This window comes from Trichosurus vulpecula, chromosome 3 (assembly GCF_011100635.1).
Source record: "Trichosurus vulpecula isolate mTriVul1 chromosome 3, mTriVul1.pri, whole genome shotgun sequence".
Taxonomy (NCBI): Eukaryota; Metazoa; Chordata; class Mammalia; order Diprotodontia; family Phalangeridae; genus Trichosurus; species Trichosurus vulpecula.
The window spans coordinates 442,449,107-442,457,215 of record NC_050575.1 but is presented as its reverse complement, the minus strand read 5'-3'; the positions used below and the strand labels follow the sequence as shown (position 1 = coordinate 442,457,215).

Below are 8,109 nucleotides of genomic sequence, written 5' to 3'. Positions count from 1 at the left end.
GAAGAAATACCACCTCTAGATCACTGAATTCAAAACTCCCCATTTGATATATGAACTGCATTCATTGATTTGAATAATGATGTATTCCAGTGTTTTCTTTTATTATTTATTTTGTTATTTATTTTTGTAGTAACCTGATTATTTCTTTAATTCTGGTTACTTCACTGTTGTTGTTGTCTGCTGTTTAGTCGATTAGTTGTGTTCAACTCATCATGAGTCCAATTTGGGGTTTTCTTGGCAATGATATTGGAGTGAGTTAACATTTTCTTCCACTTATTTTATGGGTAAAGAAGCTGAAGAAAATAGGGTTAAGTGATTTTGCCTAGGGCTACACGGTAAGTGTCTGAGACTGGATTTGAGCTCAGCTCCTCCTGTATCTAGGCCTGGCACTTTCTCTACTGTGCCACCTAATTGCCCTTTACTTCATTCTATATCCATTTGACCTAGTCTTCCCAAGTTTTTTTTTTCTGAATCTAGAAATATTTTATTGCACAGTGCAGTAGAAAAAAAAATTATACCGCACTTTTTTTCCAGCCATCTCCTAGTTGATAGAACCCACTTTGCTTTCATTTTTCACATAAAAATATTGACATGTTTTTGTGGTTTTTTTAAACATCTTTGATCTTTTTGGGTTATGATCATTGTACCTAAGAGGTAAGTGATTCCTAGTTTCTTGTGTGTTTTGTTTTAGTATAGTTAAAATTTGTTTTACAGAATTGGTCAACCAATTCATAGCAGTTTATTACTGTACCTGTCTTCCCAAAACCCCTCCATCAATGGCCTTTGGTTTTCATCTTATATCTACTTTGCCATTATGATGGATTTCAGGTAAAAACTCCTAAGTTTTATTAATTTACATTTATCTTTAATAGTTTGCATTTCTTCTTTTATAAAACTGTCTATTCATATCTTTGTTCTGTTTTTCCTTCATTTTTGAAGAGGACCACGGCACCAAAGAAATGATGGCATGATTTGCACTTGACTTTCATTTGAGTGAGGGACAGCTGTACATGGTCACCAGCCTCACTTTCTCCTCCAGAGTCATGTGGATTCCGTGACCAGATATTCATTAAGATGACCAGAGATGACCGAGGATGGAATGGGAGACACTGGCCCTTTAAGACTAAGGCCATTTTATGTACTCACTTAGAGTGAGGTAACACCCATTCAGTGAATAGACCTCTTTAATAAGTGAGTCAAGGGAGGGCCACTTGAATTAGAAAAAAAGAAAAAAAAATTAAACTGGGAGGGCAAGACCCTCAAGGTTGCTGTTCCCGAGAGAAACAGTTACCATTGACTATCACTCTAAGCCATGAGCATCAAGTGGAGCTTAGGCAGGGACCTATTATGGTCCAATCTATGAGCTTCAGAGTGAACTGGGTTTAAGGTTTTGTGAAAGAAGAAAGAAAGAAAAGAAAGAAAGGGGGGAAGGGAGGGAGGGAGGAAGGAGGGAGGAAGGGAGAGAGAGAGAGAGAGAGAGAGAGAGAGAGAAGAGAGAGAAAAGAGGGAGAAGGAAAACAAGAAAGAAAGGAAGGAGGGAGGGAAGGAAGAAAGACCATTTGTCTACTGAGAATTGTTCTAGATATTATATGTGTATTAATTTCCCATAGATTTCAGACCTTTATCAGATATATTTTCTGTGAAGATTTGTTTTCCTCAATTAAAATTTATCACCTTATTCTAGTACTGTTTTGCAATTTTAACATATAAACCTGTTGTCAAGGAGCTTGAAGCATTTGGCATTTTTATCAATTACTTCGATAGAGGCAGAGCTAGCATACAAATGAAACTTTCAGATAATGTGTCAGATATTGGAAATTAATGCACTGGATGACAGTTTGAGGATCCAGAAAGATCTTAGTAGGTTAGATGAGTGGACTAAAGATTATAATATAAAATTTAGTGTGGGTCTTTGTAAATACCTGTATTTTGATTTTAAAAAAATCACAAATCTATAGTGGGGGGAAATGTGGAAGGAGACCAGTGCATGAGAAAAAAAAACAACTTTGAGATTTCAGTGTACTAGAGATGCATGGCTAAGATTGCAGAATAGAAGCAAGCAATTCAGCTTAACTTCCATCCACAACTCCTCCATACAGATCTATAGACTGAATCAGATCAAACCCTGAAGGAGAAACCCAGAAAACATCACAGTGGATCCTTTGTCTGGCCCATGTCAGTATAGGAGCACAGATAGAGATCTTTGAGGACACTAGCGACAGAGTTTAGGCAGGAGCATCAGCTTGTGGAGTGCTGCAGCACCCAGAGATAAGCTGGATATCAGCACCAAAAGAGATTCCAGATCCATACTGGAGCATTCTGATGGGAGACAGCTGGCTACTGGAGCTTTGTCACCCACTACTCAGTCCTACATCACAAAACTAGTGTAGAGTGGAAAGGAGATCTGAACACAGCCTGGGAAAACCCTGCATGGTATACAGAGAAAGGAGGACATTCACAAGCCAACTGCAACAATCATGAACCTCAGACCTCAGAGGCAAAGCAAAGGGTGTCGCTTCTAGCATCTAACCAAAGATGCAGAGGAATAATTAAGGCAGGAAACTCAGGCCAAATCTGGGGGAGGAGGGTTAAATTTTGCCACTTTGAACCAACAAAGCTTTCCATCTGGCTGCTCATAGAAGAGGAGCCTAGAAACAGTCTATTCTTGTATAAGCCCACAGCTAGGTCAGGAACTTACAGTGCTCAGACCATGGGAAAGTAGTCAGATTTTGTCCCAGATCAGAACCCTTTTGGAGTACTAGAAGACTGCAAGTCCCAATCCTGTCCCTGAGATCCTGGATTAACCCAATATCCTCTTCCCCCCACCTCCACCTCCCCCTTCCCATTTCCCCTTGTTTCCTCTCCCTTTCTCTCCTTTCACTACTTATCTACTTCCTTCCCCTCCTCTCCATATCCCTCCCTTCCCTCCTCTCTTCCCATCTCCTTCTCGTCCTTGTCTTTTTCTCCTCTTCCCTGTCCTCCCTAAAATTCTGTGACTATGTTGCTCTTAACCTTAGATTCCTCAGCAATATAATAGCAGCACTGGTATAGTTGAATCCCCTGTGTCATTGGATTATGGGAACAATCAGATTCAAACATATGTCAAATGATTTGTCCATACCAGGTCTTGGATAACTGTAACTGACCATAAATCCAAGGTTAATGTCAGATTACGCATAGTTTTCCATAACTGACAGAATCTTTGGCCACTTTGGCCTTAGTCATTAATTTCTGTATCTGACTGGTCTTGAGCTAAGCGAGAAAAACTGATTGCATTGAGGAAACTTTTGCCACCCTGATCATCCTTGATGGAACTCAATAGTCATTTAAACTAATTCAAGTCCATTTTAATAAATAATTCAGGGACTCCAGGCAGGGTCACAGGGTAGCCTAGCACAGTGGCTGTCTATTAAAGCCCCTTGTGTTGTGTCAGATAATGGAATGGAATGCCTTTCACAGAACCCCTGGTGGTTTTTATTACAATGCATATTAATTGGATGACTTACATATTCACTAACGTGACTTCATTAAATGGCAGTAGTAATTATGTGGCATTTAGTTTAAAGGACAAACATTACTGGATAATCTAATGAGGTACAAATGACCGCTCACTAATTCTGCACTTACGTTTATCACTGGAAATGGGGATGTTTTGCCAAATGGGGAAGCCATTTAAATGGCAGTGGGAATATGTTAAGTTTAATAATTAAAGCTTTAAAATTCTTCCTGCAATCCCGAGCTAGCAAGGGAGAATTCTGATCAGTGGGCTGTTATGGAATTGGAAAACATAAAATAAGCTTTATTCCCATAATATTTAGATAAAAAGGTCAGGAGTTTCTAGGGAAAGAAAGACTGCTTCCCAGTTATTATTCCATGTATTGCTATGATCAAGTTTAGGTGAAATTGGGAAACTGATGACTTTCTCTCTCCTATTTTAGTCATACCCTTACATGGGTGCGGCGGGGGGGGGGGACTCTGTGCAAAGGAATATAAATTTTGATAGCTTATAGTTTACAAAGTACCTTGGGTTTTGGGGGCGGGGCTAGATTGTATTTTTTCATTTATGATCCTTTGGAATATACCTCTGAAAAACCAGGATTTGCTAAAATCCATCATGTTTCAAATGTAGGTACTTGACTATGCTTTTCAACCCAAATCACTGACTTTTATTGATTGGCCAATTATAGACCCCATGCCAGGCCTCACTAGCTCATTTTTTTTTTTTTTTGCCTTTTAATGGTTCAGAGTGGGTGTAAATAGCAATTGTTTTGTTTTGGCCAGAAATGCAGGAAGGTCTTCCCCTCCCAGATTTGTTATTTTATGTAAGCAACTAAGCCATCTTTTGTCTCAATTCTTACCTAGCTTTAATTACTGAATGGGCTTTGCCTCATACAAACTGAGCTTTGGGAAAGACCTTAGCTTAAAAAGGCCAACGTCCACCACTACATCTGGGGCCATCGCCAGCTGTCTTGATTCATATCTTGTGGCTGGACTCAGATGATGCTAGAGGACAGAGTGAGGCTGATGACCCTGCACACCTCTGCCTCACCTAAGTACAATTCACTTGCAAATCACGACACCACTCTCCTAATGTCATTGGCCCTCTTTGAGAATGAGGGATGAACAACAGTCTCTATTGCTTTATACACTAAGTGTGTGTAAGAAATGGGAGGAGTTTTGTTTCCACAGAATTGAAGGTGTACTTCCCCCCCTCCCCAGCCTCAGGTGGGTTGGGTGAAAGGTCAGAGGCTTGTATGCGTGCTTAAACCAGTCATTTGAGGAGGGCATGACTAGGCAGTCAGGGGATTGTATCTGGCCGGTGAAGAGCCTGGAGGGAGATTCAAGGTGAGGGTCTATTAAAGGGCTGGCATCCCTCTGAGTCCTTTGTACTTTCTCCTGCACCCTGTTCAGGGAAGGTACCCATTTATTCAGTGGGAATAAATGTAAATTATAATTAAAACCTTCCTGACTCCCCAACAAGTCTTGCTTATTCCTAGACAATGTGAGTGTATTTCTAACAGTATGCATAGAGTAGAGACAGAAAAAGAGAGACTGACATCCACATGGTCTGTATCTCTATACGTGCCTATGTGTATATATATACCCACATATATGTGCATACAAATAATTCATATACATATATGCACATATACACAAATATGAATATGTGAATACATACTGAAATATATGCATACACATTTACCCACTTGTATGTATTGTGTGTATGGGATAGAGAAAATACATCACTCATCTGTCTATGATTTCTATGGTATGTGTATATATTACTAATTAATGAAATGGTTACCCCTCTATATCTTAACAAAATGGCTGTCATCAAGAAAAATTTGGCTTAAAAATTCACCCCCTGCAGCCAACTCATTGATGAATGTCTGATGTCAAACTTATCTTTGGACAGTAGACATATGGTAAACCACTGGATCCTATAAATACTTTTTTCCAGTTGCTATAATCTGCCACAGCTCAAAATCTGATGGCAATGTTCAGTCTGGTTCAACAAACTTTAAAGAATGTGATGACAATTGAGAAAAGCAACATGGATGAAGAGAGATCAGTGAAAGAAGTCCCCTGGTAAAAGATTAATATCTTCAAGACTTTTTTTTCATATTGGTTTATTTGTATTTGTCCTCTAAAGATCAATAATAGTGTATTTAGTTTCTTCAATTTTTACAAGAGGTATAGCAAGGAGACTTTCTTCATGTTTAGACAAATGAAAATGGGTTAAAGGAGGAAGACCACAGCCTTTGTTTCTCAGTAAACTTCATACCTGTTGTTTGTTAGTGGGTAATAAAATCCCATTAAGTTCATTTGCCACAATTTGGTCAGCCTTTACCTAATTAATGGGCACCTACATCATGTTCAATTATTTACTATTTAAAACATAAATGCTATAAATATTTTTATGTAAGTGGAGTCTTTGCAGTTTTCCCAACAGCACATACCAAATTCTTCCTCTATCCATTTTCCCCCAAGATCATGGAACATATGACCCAAAATGTTTACCCCATTGTTCAAGATCAAGATGGTATCACAAAACCACCATATTTCCAACTTGTAAAATGTTTCAGAGGCTGCTCAGCCTTTCCCATTTTTGAACTAGGATGACTCTGTTATTTTTTTCCAGCAACATCAAGCAGCAATGTTTCTCTTTGAAGGCTCCTTCCATTGCACCCAATTCCACTCTCGGTGACCATACTTAACATGTCTACACTTCTTTTTGTATGACGAATGTCAGACTCTTGAAGATAACTATCATGTTCCTCTGGAGCCAGCCCTTCTATAAATTAAACATCATCAGTTCCTTAAATCAATTCTAGTATTTCACAGACGCATGCCCCTTCATGGTGCTAGTAGTAAGTAGCAGAATGGAAATGCAAACCTAGGTTTTCTAATTCTAAATCCACTGTTTTCTTCCCAATGTGATTCTATTTCCATTTCATTTTGGGAATCATCAGGACTTTAGGAGCTGACACAGCTCAGTCAGTACAGTCAATCGTCTGACCTCATCAAATTCAGACTCTTATCCATTTGCTGATACCTGACACTAAGTACTCAAGCATAGGGACAGGTATGCACATTCCTACAGAACTATAGCACCAGATATAGTACCTGCCAGCTGCCACCTGGGTATGTGAAGCATGCTGTCTGCCCACTCACATATGGATACAGGTTGGATAATTTTTCATTGAGGACTGTTGTCTTGGTAATTCTGATGCTTTCAAAACAGGTCACTGTGCTATTGCCAATGCATGGGTCTTGAACCTTGTTCTTTGACAGGTAGAGAACCTTTTTTATAGGACTTTTGAAAAAATCTGAGCTTTTCCTTATAGACATTTGTTTCCCTGTCTTCCATCTTACCTTTATGCAAATGTTATCTTTTCTAACATTACTAGCCAATATCAATGTAAGCCAGAAGGGAGAAAAACAAAACAAACAAAGAAAAAAACAGGATCGTACTGATTCTGCTTGATTTCAGGCATTTAGAAGTAGTTGTGGCTGGAAGTTGCAAGGAAGCAATCTTCTGGCTTGGGATAATGGGATAGGTGCACGTTTTCTAACAAACACAAATAGAATAGACTGACTCGGGAAACAGACGAGCAGAAAATCATAGAGAGAGACAGAATAAATATGCATTAACTGCTTACTATGTGCCAAGAACTGTACTAACTGCTAGGGATTTAAACAGAAGAAAACATTAATAACTGCTTTCGGGAAGCTTAAATTTTAACAGTGGAAGAAGACACATAAAGAGAAGCTGGAAAGCAGGATTAGGGGAGGAGGGTAAAAGGTTGCTGGAGGTAGAGAACCACAGAAAGTGAGTTGAGTTAAGGGTGAAGTGAAAATGAAATGGCAATCCTGGCCAGAGACCCATTAATTAGGAGAGTAGGCCCAAGGGTAGAGGAATCATGGAAGGGGCAGCTACTGTCTAGGAGGTGCCAAGCTTTCCCTCAGTAGGAGGAATGCTGACTAGTTCCCTTGCAGGTACGTTCATAGAATATTCTTTTCTTGGCACTGAGGAATATTCTAACTCTAAATGTTCCTTGATTCTGAGTTGTGTCTTTTCTTGACAAACATCGCTGGGCCATCACAGAATTGGTGTGATATGAGGGAAATGAGCAAGCTGTGTATGCTAGGAAGGGTGGGAAGTAAACTTCAGGTTCGTGCACTGGTGCATGCAAACTAATCCTGTTAGTTAGCTTCAAAAGCACATATAATAAAAATTGTAATAACATAGAGATTGGCATGGCCCCTGCACAAGGAAGACATGCAAATTCATGAAGCATTCCATACTGGCTTGCCGTTGATGAAGTTTGGGGGCCCGATTATGTCTGAAACAGAGCTAATCAAAAACCCTCACTTTCCATAGATGGGAGGAGAATCATGGCGTAGGTTACTCAGTAATTGACAACTTTGAGTATTTCATACACATCGTTTGTGCTGGATTAGGTCTCTATCATAGGTTCTCTTGCATTCTTCTTTTTTCTCCAGGGGACAAAAATGAATAAAACAAGTTTGAAAAAACAATAAAAAAGTTCAGCAATTGTCATATAAAGAAGGGAGGATAGTAGGGGAAGAGGAGGGAACCTATAT

General features: G+C 39.3%; 1 non-coding gene across 1 annotated transcript; it reads left to right on the top strand.

Annotated features, from left to right (window-relative positions):
• Positions 1 to 7,710: 7,710 nt before the first annotated feature.
• On the top strand, positions 7,711 to 7,813 carry LOC118845151. The gene has a single exon (XR_005010028.1). It is a non-coding gene; the product is annotated as a U6 spliceosomal RNA (small nuclear RNA).
• Positions 7,814 to 8,109: the final 296 nt, after the last annotated feature.